The 21790-nt window shown below is 48.7% G+C and overlaps 1 protein-coding gene across 1 annotated transcript in view; it reads left to right on the top strand.

The window, feature by feature from the left end:
- Positions 1–21790, top strand: part of TMEM132D (transmembrane protein 132D) — a 575438-nt gene that overhangs the window by 367408 nt on the left and 186240 nt on the right. The gene's annotated exons all lie outside the window — the stretch shown is intronic.

Genomic DNA, 21790 nt, shown 5'->3' with positions numbered 1-21790 from the left:
CCGTCAGGCCGGGAGCAGGGCTGTTCGTCCACTCAGCGCGTGGGAGGAGAGAGCGACGTTAACCGGCTTCTGCTGGGGATCAACACGGGTGTTGTGTGCTTTATCCCCAGTGTGGACAAGCCCCATATCACCATTTCAGCTGCATAAACAATATGGCTTGTCTTTATAGCCCCTTGAATACATGGGAAAGTTTCAGGAAAACACAGAAATAAGCATGTAGACTTATCTTACCTCCTTAGAAATGACAGTACTGTTTTATATTTGTTCTTGGGTGTGTTAAGAAATAAAAATATTTAGATTAAAAAGTATGTAAATGTAGAGTTTGAGGTGTGTTAAGAATGAATCCTTTGCAATGTGTGAACAAGAGAATTGTCTGTCCTGTGGAAGTCTGAGCTGGTCAGCAGCCCAGAAGGCAGGTCTGTCCGACGTGGCCATCCGACACTCCAGTTCCCTGTGTCTTGCTTCCTCCGGTGGTGCCGTCATCCACGTAGACACAGATGGCTTAGCCGCTGCCGAGTGCTCTGTCCAGCGAGCCTGGAAGGCAAAGAGCAGGTGGCTGCCCACAAGCAAATCCCCCTTGTGGATGTGACCCCAGAAGGCAGAGATGATTCCTCTCATCTCCCGCTGGGTGCAATGTAGTCACGTGTCCATGAGAATATAGTGGTTCCACGTGAATATAGGGGGCCATACTCCAAATTACAGATCAGGGGTTCCTGTGATGGAAGGGGGGGGAAACAAAGAGAGACACAATTAGCTGTGTCTGCCGGAACTGCCACCCTCTCCCTGTCCCTCGACCGCCGCCGCATTGTCCACTGCTGCCCCCAGATCACTGTCTGCCTCTTTTTTTCTTTTTTTTTTAAGATTTCATTTATTTATCTGACAGAGAGGTAGAGAGAGCCAGAGAGCACAAGCGGCGGGGCGGGGCGGGGCGGGGGGCGGCAGGCAGAGGCAGAGGGAGAAGCAGGCTCCCCGCTCAGTAAGGATCCTGGTGTGGGGCTCGATCCCAGGACCCTGGGATCATGATCTGAGCTGAATGTAGACGCTTCACCGACTGAACCTCCCAGGCACTGCCGTGTGCATCTCTTAATGACACATAAATGGATATTTATTTTAATTTTACGTAAGTAAATGATAATTAAACATAGCATTTTGTCATTTTAATTCCACTGAATTTGTTTTTGAGATGTATTCATACTCATAATTATATCAGCGTATTAATTGTATCTATGCCAAATAGACCAGACGTACATATATACATAAAATGATAATATAAATCTTTCATGTTTGTCTCCTAAGATAAATATATATGAATGGTACCTAGATAGCGATATTTCCTTTGCACTTATAGACATTTTTGTCTCCTCTTGTTTGCTTGGGTCAATATTTCTGCAGGCAGCGTCCCAGTGTAGATCTCAGCAAGTATATAAAGACTCTGCTCTCAGGTGTATTCTCGAGCTTTCCTGGATTCTAGTTGTGAATATTTTCCGCTTAACCAAATCCTGCCCAAACTCCCCTCCAGAGCGATTTGAGGCACGTACCACCTCACCAGCTTTCCATCAGAATACCTTTTTCTTGTTCTTGTTCCCGTTAATATCCCCAGACGTCTCAGTCTGTACCAGCGAGCCCTCTAATCTTCCCAAAATAAAAGTTCGTTTCTATTGGAGCTTCCCTTCCCCTCGGTGGTGGAGACCCCTGGACGATCTGAGGTGCTCCTGTGCTTGGAGGGGTGTTTGGCATGGTGGACGGATGACAGAGCCCCAGGGTTATTACGGTTTCAGAGCGGATGGGTGTGTCATTTACATATCAGAGAGTTCACCTGTTTTTTTAGGTGTACAATTCAGTGACTGTTGGTGTATTTTCAGAATTGTGTAACCAGCACCACAGTGTGGTTTTAAGATTCTTCTGTCACCCCAGAAGGACCCCTGGGAACCTCGGCAGCCAATCCCCATCCCCACCCCAGCCCCAGGCAACCTTACTCTCTCTATATAGATTTGCCTTTTCTGGACAGTTCATGTAAGTGGAACCATGCAAGACGCGATCTTCTCAATGTCCTTGTATCCTTGCTGGGATGATGTGACATGTCCACAAGTCCATCCGTGGGCAAATGTGACACATCAGAGCCACCACACCCAGAATGTCACACACATTCTGCACCGCTCTGCCCTGCTTCTCAGATCCTCCCTGGGGACCACCCCTTCGGCCCCCCACAACTCCGGGGTAGCCCAGATTTGCGACTTCTGTATCGTGACTAGCACAGGAACCTCGCACAATCATGTCTAAGAAATAATGCAGACCTGGAGAGATCTGGCTGTTTCCTTGATAGGGATTAGTGGGGAAAGCACTTTGTGTCACTCCGTGTCAACACTCAGCCAACTAATCTCCATAATTTTATTGACCAACTTGTTCCAGTGCTTGAATTGCAAGGCCGTGTTTCAGTCCAGGCAGGGAACTTCCTGTAACAGACTCCCTTCATGTTCGAGGCGTATTCCCAATTCTTACAAAAATGTATTGAGGCCAACAGCAATCACACACACCACCAGCAAGAGGAAAACCTCTCCGTGCTCCCAGGCAGACTCTATAATTGACGCTTAGCTACAACCCTCGGCTCGGAGGCTGGTGTTCTCCCCCTTCATCCTCCTAAGATCTCACACAGTATGATCAATGGCTTCGCATTCTCAGCGCGCCACTGAAAAATGTGCGCCGCCGCGAGAGCACTTTAGGATTGAAGCCGTTTAATTCAATTTGTAATTCCGCCTTGTTAAGGAGGAAGTGGGGATGATGGAACACATCGCTGCTTATTTCGGTATTAATTTTCAGTGACGCTCCTGTCAGGACAGATACTGCTCTGTGGTCGCGAGGTGGATGTCTCGTCTGAGAAGCCCGACAGGTCAGAGACTGAGTCCCAGGGCGGTGTTTATGTTTCCCAGGAAGTGCTCCTGTGCGGTACTTGGAGAACCCTGCTTTGCCTTTTCATTGTGCACCTGTCACTGTGTGTCGTGATGGGCATTTCTGAATGATGTATGGCACCTGTGAGAGGAGAACAGCTTCACCGTGGCCAGATCGTTTGCTCAGGCATCTGCACACGCTGGGGTCCTTCTGTCCTTCCGTAGAGGGAGCTGCTCAAGACTGGCAGGACAACCTTTTGGAAGAAGTTTCTTCGAATCGGTGTAAGGGAGCAGCTCCCCACGGCTCCACGTTTCTGAGAAGCGGAGCAAGGCTGTTGGGTGATCTTTGCTCCCCTCAGAAAGCAAGCTTGAAGCTGCAGTCTGGCCCCGTGGCCTCCAGATGGAGGAGGGTGAGTGTGTCTGCAGCAAGCCCCTTCCTTCCTCATGCTCAGCCACCGCCTCACACACAGCCGCTGCTCTCCTGGAGAGAAATGGGACGAATCCCCAAGAAGCCACTGCATCTGAATTTGGATCAGTGAAGCAGGTTGGAGCACCGGGGACAATGGACATTCTCCACCGAGAGCTGGCCAGTGTGGATTTACTCATTCATCCCCCTGTGTATGCAGTGGGCATCTATTCTGGGCCTCCACAGTCACACACACACACACACACACACACACACACACACGGGGCAGCCAGAATTAAGGAAGATTTCACAGAGTGGATCCAAAGTCAGAAACTTGGAGCCAGGGACCAAATCTGTCCCACAGTTCGTGCCTCGATTGTCCCACAGGATGCAGCCTGAACTGCGTTTAGATCAAAATCAATGATGTGCCTTGTTTGAAAAGACAAGAGCTTTCACCCATGAAACATGAAAAACGTCTGCCCTCAGTGGGCCTATCCGTACACCTGTAATGTGGACCAGACACACGCCGAGGCTGGGGCCTATCCACGCACCTGTCATGTGGACCGGACACGCGCTGAGGCTGCCCGTTTCAGGTGGGGGTCATCCTCCAGATGGCATGAGACTTTCCCACCGATGCCCATCTCAGCCCTCAGGGCACTGCCATGAGTCTTCTGGCGATGATCTTACCTCGTTGTCTTTATTGCCCATCCAGTCTGTTCACTCGGATCACCTGTCCTCCATGAGCATTTGACTTGGTCGCTTTCGGTGTGGTCTGACGGTTCTCAGATGATGACATCACATCACGAGTGTCTTTACAAGCATGAGTCAAATCCACATGCAGGCGAGGTTGGGGGCTTGTTACGTCAAGGATTGGGGACCCCATCATGTCTGGTATCCATGGTTGGGAGCCCAAGATCTTATATTTCGTAATACACTCAGAATCCTGTCCTTGCCCACACACGATGTTAATCCTCCAATACCATGATGGTGATGATGACGATGCCATTCTTGTTACCACGGTATGAGTAAAACTGAGTTCACTGAAGGAAAACGCTGAAATTCCAAGAAACATACAAAGGACAAAACTTGGTAATGACATTTTTAGGGTCAGGGAAGAAAGTAGCTATGGAAAGGTTAATGAGCTTATGAATCGGCAGTTGTGATAATTAACAGATGAAGGCTGCCTACAGTGTGTGTGTGTGTGTGTGTGTGTGTGTGTGTGTGTGGAGTAGCACGTGCTAAATAACTTAGATTCCCACAAGTCCCATACTAGGAGATACTAAAATTAACACTGTACAAGTAGATGAACTAAGACCTGGGTGGTTTAGGTAAGTTGCCCAGCATCCCACCGATCGTGGGAAGCTGGGACAAGGGCACAGCCTGGGTCAGTGTGCTCACTCTTGAGACAGAGCCCGGAGACAGAAAGGGTTCATCCAGGGAGGGTCACGTGACAAGGCCAGGAGATGACACAGCGCCACCAGCTAGACAAAGCCTGACGACCAAGGAAAGACCTGTGGGTTGCATTGTTTACCTGCAAGCATCCAGACCTCCTTCGCCAGATAGAACTCCCAGATGCCCCTCTGGAGAATTGCCCTGCCTCATGGCTCAGCCTCATTGAGACCAGAGGAGCCCTGGAATTTTGGGCTCCATCTACACCGAAAGCCAGCATATCCCCAAACTTTCCAGTTACCATAAAACACCCACACGGTCTGTGTGCTTGACACCAGTTTGAGTTGTCTATGCCTTTTATCCACAAGCTTTCTAGAACATTGGAATTGTTAGAAACCGGTTTCTCGGAAGTGGCGTGGACTGCAGCAGGTCACGGGAGGATGGGGTAGGGTGAGGGGTGTGGAGATCCAGGTGGGTAGTTGTAGCCCAGAACATGGTCAGGGAGTAAGTATGTTTGGCTCGGGCCGCACGTGGTCTCTTGCAGAAGCACTGGGCTCGGCTGCCGTAGAACGGAAGACCCACAGATAATGTGTAAGTAAATGTCTGTACTGTGTTGTCGCAGAATTTTGTGTGCAAAGACAGAGCGAGGCCTGATCTGGCCTGCGGTTTGCTGGCCCCAGGGGTGGACTGCACTTTGGAAGACTTTATTGCTATAAGGGAAGTTTGGGCCACGATAGAACACGCAGACATGACCGTGTGAGAGCCCCTCACCGTGAGCTGAGCCCCTGCCCCTCCTCCCGCATGCAGCCTGTGGCAAGTCTTGCGTGTGGGAGGCGGGGTTCCCGTGCCCGCCCACAGGAAGGATCCCCACGATATGTCCTGGGACCCGCCCTTGTCGTTATGGCTGACACTCCCTGCGGTGCAAGAGACCCACGAGCCTGGACGATGGCTTCAAACAGCCCTTCTTAAATTTTTTATTTTTAAATTTGTTATGATGAGCTGTTGGACCTGGGACGAGGGTCCTCTCCTCTCACTGCTCGCGTTTCTTCATCTGTTAATGGAAATGATACCTCAAGAGTTGTTTTAGGAATTAAATGAGTAAAGATTTTAAATAATGTAGAACATACAGTCAATCAGTCAGTGCTGGCCATTATGATCTTATTTATTGAGTAGCTTTAGAATGGGTGTAGACATTAGTATTCATGTTTGTATTAATATGGAAGAGTATGAGCGTTAATGTGCACATTAATGTTATTATTATTATGCATATCGGTATAATTACTGTCCACGTCTCCTGTCCTGAGAAACCATCACTTCATGCTTCCGTTGCACAGAACGTCAGCACCAGGCACCGTTTCTGTAATTGGGCGAGAGCACGCGCTCCATTCCACTGGGGTGTCAGACACCCTGATGGGACGCGGGTTTAGGTGTCTGTCTGATGGGCAGACCAGCTGTTTACACAGGTCTGCACCACGGTGCGTGAACAAAGACGTGTTGGTCCTAATTGGCCAGTTTGTAAAGAGAACACCAGAGACGGGAACTTGCGGGAACAGCCTGGAATCCGTGTACCTCCCCAAGTAGCCTGTCTCCAGTGGAAATTAGTTAAGCGGTTCTGAAACTATCTCGGGAGAGTCTGCTCAGTATGCAGCAATGGTCCAGCTGCCGGCCAGCTCCTCTCTGGGATACGCAGTCATAAGATATGCACCAGAAGATACTGTTTGCCTTCTGAGCAAACAGTACATGCTCTAAATTATTAAACCTGCGGATAAGTTGAGAGACATTTTTAGCAGTTAATTCTTGTCTTTTTATCTTTCTCATCGGTGCATAGGAGATTTGACGGAGTTTCTGGCTAATTCTGGCTGCACACTTAAAGGTTTCAAGAAGAGGGAAATTTCTGTCTTGTTCTTTTTAAAACCAGACAGACAGTCAGAGATCAGTTACTGAGTCAGCTGGTGGGCAGGAGGGGAATCAACAACCCGTTTGCTTTCAGGGCAGTGGGAAGAACCAAGATACAAGGCTGTTTTTCCCTAAATGTCCTGGTAAATCCGGGAGGTTTAGGAATCACTTGCACCATTTAAAATGCTCAGTGGAAAACAGAGATGGACAGAACCCAGGCCCACAGGATGTTTACGCAGTGTAGAGAATTGGAGGTGAATGGAACAGTTTGGAACAGTAAGGGTGTATCAACGTCCTCTATCATGGTAGGGATGGTTGACTTCAATCCGGCACCCCGGAACACCACTTTTTATATTTGCAAAAATTGTAAAATAGGAGATCGTGTTAAAATGCAGATTTTGATTCAGGACATCGGGGGTGAGCACGAGAGTCCGTGTTTGTGAGCAGTCCTGAGTGATGCTGGGCCATAGACCACACGCCGAGCGGCCAAGGTCAGTCCTGGGAGAGAAGTGGATGGGAACATGGGTACAGACCCTCATGCACACATGGTCAGGAGAGCGGAGTGCTCTCCTTCCGTCTGATACGCAGGAGCCCCACGGACCAGCCTTGAGTTCTGAGACTTGCCTGGAGAGAAGAGAAAGCCCACGGTAAATGGTCGGGAGTTTCTTGAAGATTACGATGCAGCTTGTAGCCAGCTCTCTTTTATCCGTTCTTGTTCGTTTTGCTTTGTTTTGTTTCATTCGCTCTTCAGGTTTCAACACACTCCTTGAAGTGTTCCGTAGCTGACAGCTGAATATCGCTTTTTCATCTTTATATACAGATAAGGTTTTCGCTAAGCAGCGTGTCTACTCAGACACTTTTAACGCAAACGCCTGTAGCCTCTCGGTGCTGGCGCTCGGAGTGTCCTGAGTGCCTTGTTCCCATGCATCACCCATTCTTGCCATTTGGTCCTGAGCTCGGGGAGGTTGTACCTTCTGTGCCGCTCTGTGGCTTTCAGAAGACAGCAGATCCTGGATGATGGCCGAGTCTCCTGACACTGTTCCCCACCTCTGGCGTGCTCCAGGTCACCCAGACCGGCTGAGCCAGGGCCTCTGGGAGCCAGGACTCAGCCCTCTGCATGTCTTAATTTGTCCTCATGCATCTGATACATGGTGAAGGTGGAGAAACAGTGTAACTGATGGAAGTCTTAGCTTCCGTAAATCTCAAAGCGTGGGCTTCCATGAGGCGGGAAAGTGGGACCTGCTGTCTTCCCGTGGATGGTGCTTGTAAAGGCTGCAGGTGTGGGCCGATGTACTCAGTGCATCTGTCCTTCTAGGAGGCTCAAACTACATTCCCAGAGGCCCTTGCGGTGAGGATTTCTGGAGGGTGATTTAAAGTCCTCCAATCAGAGGCATACAGTACATTGGAATTTGGAGCTGGACCCCGTGTTGCTGGGGCAGGTTGTAGCCCCATGCTGGCAGATGTCTCTCTGCTTAGGGCAGGAGGAGCCCAGGGTGGCCCATTTCTTCCTGAACATGGGAAACCCAGCCTGGACTGCCTCTCAGGCGTCACAATGATCCCATATGTCATTTGTGCCTGCAGTAAAAACAGTGGCTTCTGTCCTTTGCTGCTAAACCCAGAGCCACAAAAGCCGAAAGTAAGAAATTCCAGGATGAATCCCAGTTCTGCAAAAAGGCAGGGAGGCGAGATAGGCTGCATCAGCACCACTAGCCATGGGAGAAAACGGAGATTTCTGTCCTTGCAGGAGCACAGGTAGGGCTCTAAGCATGGGCTCATCCCAAGACCCATTTTTTACTTTTTCCCCAAAACTACCTATTCATGAAAAGAGGCCAGTTTTCTAAAGTCCATGCATGGCTGATAAACTTGGAACACAGTGGAGGAAAATTGACCCGGCTTAGCATTTAAAAAAATTTTTTTTGAAGATTTTTATTTATTTGACAGATATCACAAGTAGGCAGAGAGGCAGGCAGAGAAAGAGAGAGCAGGAAGCAGACTCCCTGCTGAGCAGAGAGCCCGATGCAGGGCTCGATCCTTGAGATCATGAACTGGGCTAAAGGCAAAGGCTTAACCTACTGAACCACCCAGGCGACCCTTGGCTTAGCATTTTAACTTACTATGAAAGTAATGCATACAGTCATGGGGGGGGGACTGATTTCTAGTTACTGGCACTTCCTAGTGGTCATAATTAGGACCTCTCCTTTTTTTTGTTGTTTGTTTGTTTTCGCTGGTTCAATTGCGTCAATGTTTTCCTTTGCAGCTGAGGGTATAAAGACTTTGGGTGATCTGTCCTGAAATGATCGGAATGGCAGTGGAGGGCAGGCGGCTGTGTCCAGCCCATAGATTCCCCTACCTGGGATCCACCCTGCAGCAGGGGACCCGGGTTCAGTGCTGTCCTTCAGTGTGGTGGGCAGCTGACCACAACTGCCCAGGTCTCTTTGCCAGAAGTGCTGCCTTGAGGCCCTTTCCCAGCGATGATTATAGTAATACTTGGTAATTGAATGCCCCTTGTCGACTTAATGGACTGGAAGGAATGTAAGTGCTCAAAAACTGTGATCACATGTTCTAATCTTGATTAAAATGACTGTGGTTTGAAAGGTGGTAAATTTCAAAGAAAAAGTCTTGTAAACCAGCTTCTGAGTTGATGTTGACTACCACATCGAAGTGGGCTGTTTTGATATTTCAAGTGCCTGCGGAGTATTTCAGCATCCGTGTTCCTTTCTGGTGCCAGAATGGAAATTTCACCCACTACGGGACTCTCACAGATGTCCCCCGGTGCTTGCACCACCCACAGTTTTTCCAAGAAACGGCAGTGCCGAAGGGTATGCGCTCCAACCCCACAAGTACACTACCGGGTGATGTTCCGAAGAAATGCGTGCATAAACGTTACCGATAGACATGTTCTAGCACATTCTTGGAATGTGGCCTTAAATGGTGGATTGCTCAAAAGCCGAATACATAAGTAAATTAGAACACATAAGTTCATGTGACGGAACACTATCCTGCAGGATGATTGATGATCTATGATTGTATGCAACAGTACAGATGAGCTCATGGGAAATGGAAAAAGCCATAGAACGGTATATCCAAGGAAATCCCTTCTACATCAAGTACCACAACCTGCAAGACTCATCTTGGTTTTTAGATGCCAGGGAAGTTGCTACTTTGAGGGAAAAGGGAGGAACTGGAGAGAAACCTCTCGAATGTTGCTAATTCATGGTTACTTGTTCTGGAAGCTGGTTACAAAATGTGAACATTGGCAGAGCTCTGCACTTACGATGTGCGCTTTGCTGTGGATATCCTAGGCTTCAGGAAAACGTTCAAGCAATTAAGAGGCTCTGCAGGTAACTCTAGAATCAGACTGCCCGGAATCAGGTATGGGCTTTGCACTGCACAGCCAGGGAACCCAGGCACGTTCCCTCAGTTACACTGGGTTTAAGTTTCCTCGTATGTAAAATGGAAAGAATTAAAAAAAAAAAAAAAAAGAAAAATGGCATCGATGGAAGTGGGCATCTAGAAGTGTTTGTGAAATAAATGCTAAAGCCCAGAACGGCTGTTCCAAACTGAGCTGCCGTGAAAAGCCGCAGTCCCAAGTTGGTTAAATATTTGAAGGCAAAGGAGTGTCTTCCAATATTCTCCAAGGTGGAGAATCCTTTTGAGAGTCATTCAGAGCTGAATCTCCCTTCTTTGCTGGGTTTTCTTAACAACCTTCTCAGTGTGTCTTTGAATGTCTGTAAGAGTCCGTAGGAGGAAGGAAACAAGAAATCGAGTATGAATGGGTGTAGCCATTCTCAGCACTAGCTTTGGCTGAGAGAGCAAGGGCAGTGTGTGGGAAGGATGGTTTCCAGTGCAGCGGGCTTCTAGAAGTGCCTGTGAGTTCCCGTCCTACCTTCTCCCTTCTTCTTGGGTGCTGGCTGATTTATATCAAAGTCACTGTCACACCGTTTGAAGGATCTGTTCTGTTCTGTAGGAAGACCTCACAAGTGACATTCTCTATATGCTTACCTAAATTCCCACTCCAAAGGATTCTCAAAGGATTCAATATCCACTTTCTTTCTTAAGAAATACTTAATTCAACCACAAAAAGGAAAAGAACTATTAGTACCAAGGACAGCTTGAAAGACTCTCCGGAAAGTTATTGGGGGTTTGGTGGGGAGGAATCAGTCGTAAGAGAGGACATGCTGCAACTCCATTTACATAGGCTTTTTGAAGTGATGGTATTTTAGATGTGGCCACAGGAGAGCCGGTGCCAGGGATTGGGGGGGGGGGATGACTGTAGGGTGACAGCAGGAGGGGTCCTCATGGTGATGGACTGTGTCAGTGGACACGCAAACAACATGTGTTTTAGGGTGGCACAGAATTACACGCACACACATCCTAGTACAGCAAGGGAAACTGAGTACCATCTGTGGGCTGGTTCCTTCCGGGTACCTGTGAGGCTGACCCTGAGGCTGCCCTCTAGGTCCACAGGATGTTCTCATGGGGAGATACCAGGAGAAGGAGACCTTTCTCCGCTGTTTCTTGTAACTCATGAAACTGCAATGACCCCAATATCAATTTAAGTTAAAAATAAGTAATTATTAATACCATCAAAGCAGAGGATTTGAGTATTGATCATTTTAAACATATTTCGCCCGAGAAATGGGGAGTTTTCGTCTTTGGATTCTACGTTCACCTACTAAGTGAATCCTGAAGGTAATTAGCAGGTTACTGCGAATGTGTCTAGTGTTTTTTAAAGTTGTACCTTACTGGGGTGCCTGGATGGCTCCGTGGGTGGGGTGTCTGAGTCTGGATTCTGGCTCAGGTCATGTCTCAAGGGCATGAGATCAGAGCCTGTGTGGGGCTCCGTGCTGGGTGCAGAGCCTGCTTGAGAGTCTCTCCCTCCCCCTCCCTCTGGCCATCCCCCCTCTAATAATATATCTTATTCATTGCATTGTCATGTAAGTGGATGTCACTACCATATTCCCTTGGAACCCAGAGTGCCTTAGATGATAAATTGTACTGTTATTTTGATTCCCAGTAAGAAAACAGCATGCTGTTTAAATTATAATGCGGTCTCTCTTTGTTACTTTTATGCTAAGAGAAAGCTCTCTCTTAGAATCATGGAACTGCGTCATACATACGGAAAGTAAGAGGAAAGCAGAATAAGTTGATTGTGGCATTTCTAAGCCTCTTATAATATTGAGACTAACTTCTATGAATCCCCTCATCTCTGAGCTGCCTGTGGCCCCCTTTTGCCAGAGTCGCATCTGTAAGAGGCAAGCATTTCTTTAAAGGATTCCCAGCTACCATCTTTAGATGTCCTTCCAAACCATGGCAACCCCTTACAGTGGCAATTTTCTACTATTAGCAGCAGGTATCCATGGAAGGTTTCAGAGCCCCCCACCCCCAGACCCGTTTTTGTCCCTCTAATGTCCCTCGGAGGGCATGATCGACTGAGAAGTTTGCATTTGTGCTTACACCACCAATAAAACAACAGAGTTCACCATTGATTTGCAAGGACAACATCGTTGTGCCCAGCTCAAAGATTGTTAAATGTAAAAGAAAAAAGTCCTCTAAGAATTGATGAAATGACAAGTGCCGGGGCCTTTCTCCAGGGAACCATGCCATTCTCAGTGACTGGGGAACACGACAGAGACAGAGGTGTCCTGCGACCACATAAGGCCACTTTTGGCTTGTCATCTGCACTAAAGGACATGGACTTCTTGGCTCAGCAGGGTCAGGGTCTATGGGCAAACTACTAGCGCCTTTCTAGCACCTCAGTTTACGTGGGACACCACATCTCCAACCATCTCTCATGAAACGTATCTTGTGGAGTATTTCTTCCGAAAACTCACTTGTGTCAGGATGGGAGTACTAGGATCTGGGCGTGTGTTAGCAGGACCACAGGTGTCCTGATTGCCTCGGATCTGTGAGTTGTCCCCACCTTCAGAACTTGCGTCTCCAGGTATCGATGGGAACGTCTGTTTGTGGAAAGAGACATCTTGACTGTAGGGTCATTCATTCATTCATTCATTCATTCATAGACCTGTAGAGGTGGCTGCCGCCTGGAGAAGGGTGTAGCTGTAAAGGCTACAATGACTCTCTTCTTTCTCTTCTTGTTGAATACAAAGTACCCGGCTCAGAATGTAACCGTGTGTGTGTGATTGACAGCAGAGTGGTGGTCAAGTTCAGATGTGAACCACAGAGACCACAAGACAGGACTAACTAGTCTTAACTAGTATTTCACGGCGTTAAATCCCATGTGAGAACGTGTGCCCCTCGCGGAGTTAACACATTTCTGTCGTTTATTACCCCTAATCGGGTTCATTAAATGTAATCCACTGATTGAATTAAAAGGGTATTCTCAAGAGAACTATCCAAGTAAGAGCACCAGCGTTCCCGGGCGATTAGTTCCTGACAGCCTCCGCAGGCACGTTGTGATGGAAGATTGGGCTCAGCGACACTTACTCAGAATTTACTGGCAGCCTCCGCCGTGGGTGTGCTGACCGAACTTCCCAGTGACCCAAGCCCCTGCCCACATCGTGCAGCAAGCCACAACGTGCCGAGGGCTGTGTTTGAAGACAGCTCAGCTCTGCCACGGTCCACTGAGCCTCGACGGCAGGGAAATGAGTCCAGTAAGTGTCTGCAAGGATAGGACGAAGGCCCTCTCCTCCAGGGTGCTGGCCAAGATTGCGGCTGGTTTTGCGTCACCTCTAGGAAGGAGCTGGAGACACATGGCCAGACCCCGGTGTTTTAGCTCCCTTTCAGCCAGAGCTCTGGGCTCTCAGCCACCCTTTGAAATGACTCTTCTCAGCTTCCCCCAGAACCTTTGATTAGCTCCTGAAAAATCGACTCGTAGCTACAGAGGACCTTGAAAGGGTCCAGCTGTCAGAACGCAGCCTGACCACAGCTCTCAATTAGCTTCAAGAGTCCTGGGTGGCCCGCGTGCTCCCGTAGGCTGGCCAGCTCAAAGCAGCCTTGGCTTTGATCAAGCTGGGGATGCCTTTGTGCAGGTGGAAGCAGCCTTGGAGGCTGGGCTCGCCACCTTGTGTAGACCTGGACATGGGTGGGATGTGCCCCTTCTCGCCCCAAGAACACCCTCACATCTTGTAACTAAAATCCCCTTTGAGGCATGTGGCCCCTAATTGCTGTCCAGGACATTCTGAAGCTGCACTCTGAGAAGATGATAATTGGGGTGCAGCCTTGGATAGAGAAAGGAACCTGTTGTGTTATTAAATGTCACTGAAAGTGGCTGTGTGCAGATACTCGAGGCCGTGGTCCAGCAGAAGGCAAGGCAGAACAGAGAACAGAGTCACCAGACATGATGGCATCGAGGGTGGCGACCACAGGTTCTGTGTGCACGTGACCCCGCGTGGCTTCATTACTGTAGTTCGCCACAGGGAAGCTAGGCATCCTGAGCAAAAGGAGACTCTGGGTGGAAGGAGGGAAGTCAAGTCAGAATTCATCACGGAAACGCGTGCCATGTGGCTCTTCACGGTCCAAGAAGGTGGACGCGGTGTTGCCCTCAGGAAGTCCCAGCGGTCAGCACGTGCAAGGACACAATCGAGGGAAAGATCTGAAGCAGCCACAGCATGGACATCCCGGTTCCTGAGGAGACACAGTTCCTCTTGATAATGGGACCTGAGTAGAATTTTTTCTGTGGCCCCTCACAGAAGGGACACTGTGGCACGTGGTGGACAACACCCTTGGCAGTATCTGGACAATTAGGAAGAACATTTAATTCTATTCTGCTGTTTCTCTTAACTTTCCTTAATTTGGACTGAGAGCTTAATGCGGCTGCCACCCGCTCTTCTCTTGACTGGGAACACTGCTCTCCGATGTGTCCCTGTGGTTCCCACTGCCGCGGGGATTAGGACTTGTGTGAGGTATCTGACTCCCAGAGAAGCCTTCCGTACGAATTTGCCAGGACAACCACAGAAAAGTACTACAGACTCGGTTGGGGGGGGGTGCTGTAAACATGAAGGTTTATTCTCTTTGGGTTCTAGAAGGTACCGGTGTGAGGCCAGGGAGCAGCGGGGTTGGCTTTGTCTGAGGCCACTCTTTCGACATGCAGATGGCTGTGTTCTGTCTTCACGTGGTCTTCCCCTCTGCACCTCCGTTTCCTGGTCTCCTCTTTTTATAAGGACACCAGTCCAGTCCTATAGGATTATGGCCACCCTCGCAACCCCATTTAACTTGCGTTACTTCTTTAAGAGCCGTGTATCTCCATGTGGTCATTCCGAGGTCACAGGGGTTAGGACTCCAACCTGGCATATAGATAAGGCAGTGAGGAGGGAGGACTGGGGAGAGGGGCACCCGACCTCCAGTCCAGCAGGATTTCTGCTACTCCGACAGGCAGCTCTGGAGCTGGGTGGGCTCTCAGAGCTGACCCACCCCTTGTGCCCCTGCCTCAGGCCACACCCGGGACAGGTGTGCGATGGGATGAGGCAGGTCCCCGCGAGAGTGGCAGCCCCGAGCTTGGCAGGGTGCCAGCCCGCCGCATGCTCTAAACGTTGCCGCTCCCCAGATATGATTTTAATTGTTTCTGCTTGTTCATTGCTTCGTGCCTCCTGATGGTGTGAACGCCTGAGCACGGGGGCTCCGCCTGCTTTGCCCATGGACTTGTCTGTGCCCAGATACTGCTGCCTCATGGGTGTCCTATAAGCAGAGCTTGATTAACTGAGTGAGCCCACCCCTGTGAGTGGGTGCGTGGACACTGTGGACTGGCCACGGATGGGGCTTGTGCCCACCTGGGCAGCCCAGAATAGGGCCCCCAGGACACTTGGACGGAGAATCCAGAACGGCTGTGAACCAGGGAGATGAGGAGCGGGGGCCGAGAAAACAGCCCACCTCCTCCAAGGGCGCATCTTCTATCCACCATGTGCTCGGCTGCCGGACACGGTTCCTCCACGTCAGAAACAGCCAGTAGACCTTCGCTGCGATGAGCTTCTTCTACCCTCAAGCCTCCCAGCTTCCAGCGGTCTTGCTGTCCCCTTCAGATCTTCTCAGTGGGAATGGTCTGGGTTGTCAAATTTCATTGTCTGGCCTTTTGTGGGTCCTCTCACCTTGGGCACCAGCTGGAGCAAATTCCCGATGTCCCAGAGGAACAGATGCGTCCCAGGCTGCTCCCCTTCTGCAGGTGGTCACTGGCTGAGCCCTGTTGACACAGGGGCACAAAGGAGGGACCCATTGCCATGCGTTAGCCACCAGCCCTGGAGCTGCCTGTTGGGTCAGCCAGGTGTCCCTGTCCCCTGTCCTTCCTCTAACTCCCTGAGGGGGTCTGTCCTGAGAGCCTTCCCTGAGAAACTGCTGCATGACTCCCCCATTGACGAGACCACAAACATGTCCCCAGGGAAATGCTGCTCACCTGCTCCGAGGCCAGGGGTTTTGTGTGCAAATCCTGAAGTGTGAAGGACAGTGGTGAGCAGGGCAGGTCCTGAGTACAGACAAGAAGCCAGAGTCTGCAGGGCATGAGTCTGCTGGCTGAAGGCCGGGGGTGCGGGCAGGGCGATGGTTTGAAAGGCCAGATCCCCTTCAGATGTCACCTTGCTCTTGCGCTCATGCCCACAATTGTGACCACGGTGCTAGCACGATTCTCTGCAAGATTCTCTTGTGCTGCCCCCTGAAAAGTTAGAGCATCCCAGTGTCCGTGTTAATCTCTGGGACCCCAACATCGCATGTTCATGCCTATTTAACCAAGCACACCATTGCCACCCTCAAACGCCTACACCACTAGTTCCCCATTCTGGGTGCTTGTAGAATGCTCCGGGAAGCTCTGCAAACAATTATTGCCCCCTCTACACCTCAGATCAATGTCAAATCAGATTTCCCGGGGCTAAGCCCTCACACCTCAGTATGAAAAGCTCCCAGGTATTCCCTGACATGCTGAGCGAAACCTCCCTCATCTGCTTGCTTTGAAAATCCAGGTGCCCACACAGCATCCCAGAGCGGTGGGATCAGACCTGAGCTCGGGACCCAGGCTGAGCCTTAGTTCAGCAGTTCTGACATTTGGGTTGACGACAGCTGATGTGAGTGGTACCTTCTCCACATGCCCTCCCCCAATCCGAGGGGATCGAGTGCCCCAAACAGTTCAGTTCCTTGCATCTCAAAAATGGTGGTTCTCAGTCCTGGTTCTACAGTTCACTTATGAAAGGAGTCAAACAAACAGACAAACAGAAAACCCAAAAAAACAGAACCCCAGAGGAATGCCCAGTGCACACCCCAGGGGCATTAAATTCAAATCTGGGGGAGGAGGGACCCTGGCATCCATCTTACCTGGCATATAGGTGATCACCAGCATCACTATCGTCCTCAGTCACTGCTCTGAAGCGACTCCAATTATGAGCCCGCGGTATAGACGGAACTCACAGATGTTGAGCTGGAATCATAATATCGCATGATTGGGCTATTTGTAAATTGCTCTGTGTTTAGTGACTGCTGTACTGAATAATTTATTGAATTATTATAAGGTTCAGAATAATGCATTTGATGTTGATTTATTATCTACTCTACACAGAGTGGTTAAATGCCTGTTGAATTTGCTGTGGCAGAAATGATGGGAGACGAGGAAGCGTCAGCACACCCAGGCGCCCTGAGCTTTCCTCCCTTCGGCCTGCAAGGGCATGGTTAATCTGGTGGTCAGAGGAGGGCAGGTCTCCGGGAAGGGTAGTCCACATTGGGGGGCGGGGAGTGTGTGTCAGGGAGGGGCTGCTGGGTTGTCTTGGAGCTGGCGTACATTTTAGCACTCTCCCGGCCCAGGGAGTGGGTGGTTCCCCAAGAGTGATCCTAAGCCGGACACCAGGATAGCTCTGGGGGAACTCTATTTTGCATCACCGCCTTCTGCCAGGCTTCCTGAAATGCCTTTGGGTCACTGGGCTATTGACTTGCCATCAGCCAAACTGTATTAAGGAGTCTTGGGGCAAAAGGTGGTGTCCTTGCTGTCATTCCTCAGGCCCTTTGCTTGCACAAAAGGAAATTCTCATGGGCAACCTGAAAACGCCCAGCACGGCCGTTGGGTCCCGGTGATACCTTGGCTTTCTCAAAGCAAGGCCGGGAGTCAGTGCCATGACTCGGTTTCCCTCCTGTTCTCTTCAGCTCTGGACCCTTACTGTTCACCCAGAGACCTCTTCTTAACATCTCTGAGTCCCCTTCTCTGCCAACCCACAGCAAGTGCTCTGGACTGGATTGTGTCCCTCCAAAATTTACGTGCCAAAGCCCTAACCCCCAACATGACTGTTTTTGGAGCCAGGCTTTCGGGAGGCAGTTAATGTTGAATGAGGCCATAAGGGTGGGCCCTAACCCAATAGGGTTAGCATCCCTACAGGGCGAGGAAGACCTCTGTCTCTCTATCTCTGTTTCTCTCCCCACCATGTCAGGACACATGGGGAGGATGGCCATCCGTATGCCAGGAGCACGGCCCTCATCAGATCCTGACCCCATGGGCACCGTGATCTCCGGCTCATGACCTTGGGGACCAGGAGGAAGGGATCTCTGCTGTGCCAGTCGTCCAGCTGTGGCATTCTGTAAGGTAGCACATCCCACTGTGTTCTGGGCAGTGATGGAAGTGCTTTCTTACACATCCTTTCTTATTTTCCTATATGTTTATGCCTTTATTTCCTTTATTTATTACCTTTATATTTCCCTAAGGCCCTAGGTATCCAAAATGTAGAAGCCAGGATGTTAGTCCAGCTTCTTCTTGCTTCCCAGATATGCCAAGAGCTGGACAGTATCCAGCTGGCATGCTGACTGCTGTCCCCGGGGGGCTGGGCTTTATGTCATGTCTTGAAGTCCTTGGATGAGCTGGGTCTTTGTCTTCCAGACATAATATAGATGTGTCCCAGATGCCACTTCCCAGGAGACAGGAAGTGTGTGTTTATTAAATGCCAAGAAGTTCCCCACCTGCTTTTTTCTTCCCTCCCTTTCTTTCCTCTCCTCCCTTCCCTTTCCTTCCCTTCCCTTCCCTTCCCTTCTCTTTTCTTTTCTTTCCAAATTTGTGAAGCTCAGAACAAGGTCTCATTCTCTTCTTATGAGACTTAAACTTTTCTCACGGAAGTACAGTTACTGTCGGACTGGGGCATGAAATGTGAGGTGGTGGAGGCATGATCCATCAGGTCAGAAGGATTTGTTCTTGTGTGAGTGATGGCATGGAGTCCCACTCTGCAATCCCCTTTTCAAGTGCTTAGCATCCAGCTGCTTTTATCGACATAAAAACACAGCGTCTTCTTCCATTTGGGGTGCCAGAACAAGATACCACAGATGGGGGAACTTACAAACAAGAGGCATTTGCTTCTCACAGTTCTGGAGGTTTGGAGTCCAGGATCAAGGCACCTGCAGACTTCGCGTCTGAGTGAGGCTGGATTCTTGGCTCAGAGACGTCTTCCCACTGCGTCCTCACATCAAGGGAAGGGGAGGGAGCTCTCTGTGGTCGCTTTTATAAGGGCACCAGTCCCTGCCACGTGCTCACTTCTACCTTTTGACATCCATCCAGTGGCAGCAACCAATGGCGAATCCTCCCTGCTGCCGAAGCCTGCTGGGGACTAACTGCAGTAGCCCTCTCTTTCTTGGTAACATGTGAAGGATAACTAATACTGTATGCTCAGACTGACCAACGAGCACTGGCTCACACATGAACTACCCCAACAATTGACACATCGATCTAGTCAGGGTCTTGGCTGCAGAGTATGTGTTTGCCACCAGCAAGTGCCTCACCATTTGTTACTGCGGCATGCGGTGAAATGCTGGGGATGGATGAGTTGTTAAATGCCTCTTGATATCCCCCCAACATTGAGCTAGGTTTAATAGATATGCATAGACATTAAGACACATCAGTATTTTTCTAATTCCATTCAGAGCCCCACCATCATCACCATGATCATCACCATCATCACCATCATCACCATCACCATCATCATCACTATCACCATCATCATCACCATCACTATCACCGTACCATCATCACTATCACCATCATCACCATCATCATCATCACTATCACCATCATCACCATCATCACCATCATCGTATCACAATGTCACCATCACTGTCACCACATAATCAACATCCCCATCACCATCACATCACCATTATCATCACCATCACCATCATCACCATCATCACCATCATCATCATCACCATCATCACCATCATCACCATCATCACCATCATCACCATCATCACCATCACCACCATCACCACCATCACCACCATCACCATCATCACCATCACCATCACACCATCATCATCATCACCATCATCACCATCATCACCATCATCACCATCACCACCATCACCATCATCACCATCATCATCATCATCATCATCATCATCATCATTGTCACCATCATTGCAAATGAGGATCTTTGTGCCAGGTCTGGTCTAAAGATATATTTATTTGGCCTTCCTAGTGATTTTAAGAAAATTCAAATTAGTTGTCAGTTTTTAATAATCAGGATCTTTCAATTTTAAAAAGAATGGATGTCTTGTGGGGGGTGACTCAGAATAGCTATCGGTACTGGGCGTATGTTCTCCCCAGAACAACAGGCAAGAGCTAGGTGGGAGCAGTCCCATGAGTCATGGCGTGCCTTCTTCAGTTAGACACAGTCCCCAACACTGCTGTTTTCCTTAAGCAGGCCACACTCCTCACTTTGTGCTTGCCCTTTATAGTGTCTGAAATAGGAGATCTCATCCCCAGTACTATAGATCATACGTATCACAAGCTAAAGAGGGCTAATAAGCATGCTAAAATTACTTGGTGTCACTGGCTTTCATCTCTTTCTAAGGGAAACCTTCCCCCCTCTCTCTGTTTGTAGCTTAAGATGACTATTCATGCCTTCATCTACTTTCTGTAATGCTGGAAAATTCAATTGACATGTCTCCTGTCACTTCATCACGCAGCAATCTTTGCAAATTAGCCCTCTGGCAGATAGAGCCTCAGCTACAAAGATCTGCCCAAGCTGCCTCTCAACAGCTAGATGGGGTGTTCAAAGAATAAATAACAGAGGGGCGCTAGCTACCAGCAAGTGTTTAAACACAACGGTGTAATCTTATGATTGTATTCTCAAGCATGCTAGTGAAGATTAGTGTTTCATCAACTAATTCCTTCAGTGTCCTATGTAACTCACATCGCCGGACTCATTCAGAACTGGGAAGATAGCAAAACTAGTACCTGAATTTAAAAAAACAACATGGGGGCACCTGGGTGGCTCATTCGGCAAAGCGTCTGCCTTTGGCTTAGGTCATGATCTCAGGGTCCTGGGATTGAGCCCTGAGTGGGGCTACCCGCTCAGTAGGGAGCCTGCTTCTCCCTCTCCCTATGCCCCTTCCCTGCTTGTTTTCTCTCTCTCCTCATCAAATTAATTAATTAGTTAATTAATTAATTAAAAAAATAAACAACAGATATTTTTATTAAGTTCAATTTTTATTTTTATTATTTGGGGGGGAATTGGAGGGGAAGATGAATCATGAGAGTCTGTGGACTCTGAAAAACAATCTGAGGGCTTTGGAGGGTGGGGGTGGGAGTTTGGGTGAGCCTGGTGGTGGGTATTAAGGAGGGCACGGATTGCACAGAGCACTTGGTGTGGTGCATAAACAATGAATTCTGGAACACTGAAAAGAAATTTTAAAAATAAATTAAAAAATAAAAATAAAAAAATTAGTTAAATTTCTAAAAGATGGGTTATTGATTAAGGAGATGAGCCATGAGCATCACTTTTCCTGGCTTTGTTTCCTGTCCCCCAGCAGACCTTTGCACAGATACTGTAGCTACACACGACAAGAGGCATGTATCCCCCTGTACTATTTTTTTTTAATTTTTAAATTGTTTTATTAAACATTGAAAAGAAGATAAAGTTATATTTCTTTCCTCACAGCATATTATGTAGGATATAATGTCAAATGATAACAGTATTAAAGTAATATATTCATTAAGGAACAAATATTTAATAAAAAAACAAACAAAACCTTTATTGCACCTATACATACAAAACATTTGGGAAGTACTTGCTTGAGTTGTTCCATTTGAATCGTGAAGTTTGCCTGATTAGTAATGAGGTGTACAAATGATAACTAAAGAAGGAACATGCTCAAATTCAATGCATTGTTTCCCCCATAGTTTGAAATCTATCAAAGACCATACATTCTATTCGAGACATTTTTTCCACTTCTTGGTGGCAAAGGCTGTCCAAAGAACTAATGTTTAGCTCTCAATTTACTTTTTTTTTTTTCAGCATAACAGTAT

This window comes from Neovison vison, chromosome 3 (genome assembly GCF_020171115.1).
Source record: "Neovison vison isolate M4711 chromosome 3, ASM_NN_V1, whole genome shotgun sequence".
NCBI lineage: Eukaryota > Metazoa > Chordata > Mammalia > Carnivora > Mustelidae > Neogale > Neogale vison.
The sequence above is the reverse complement of the archived record's forward strand: the minus strand, read 5'-3'. Positions and strand labels throughout refer to the sequence as shown.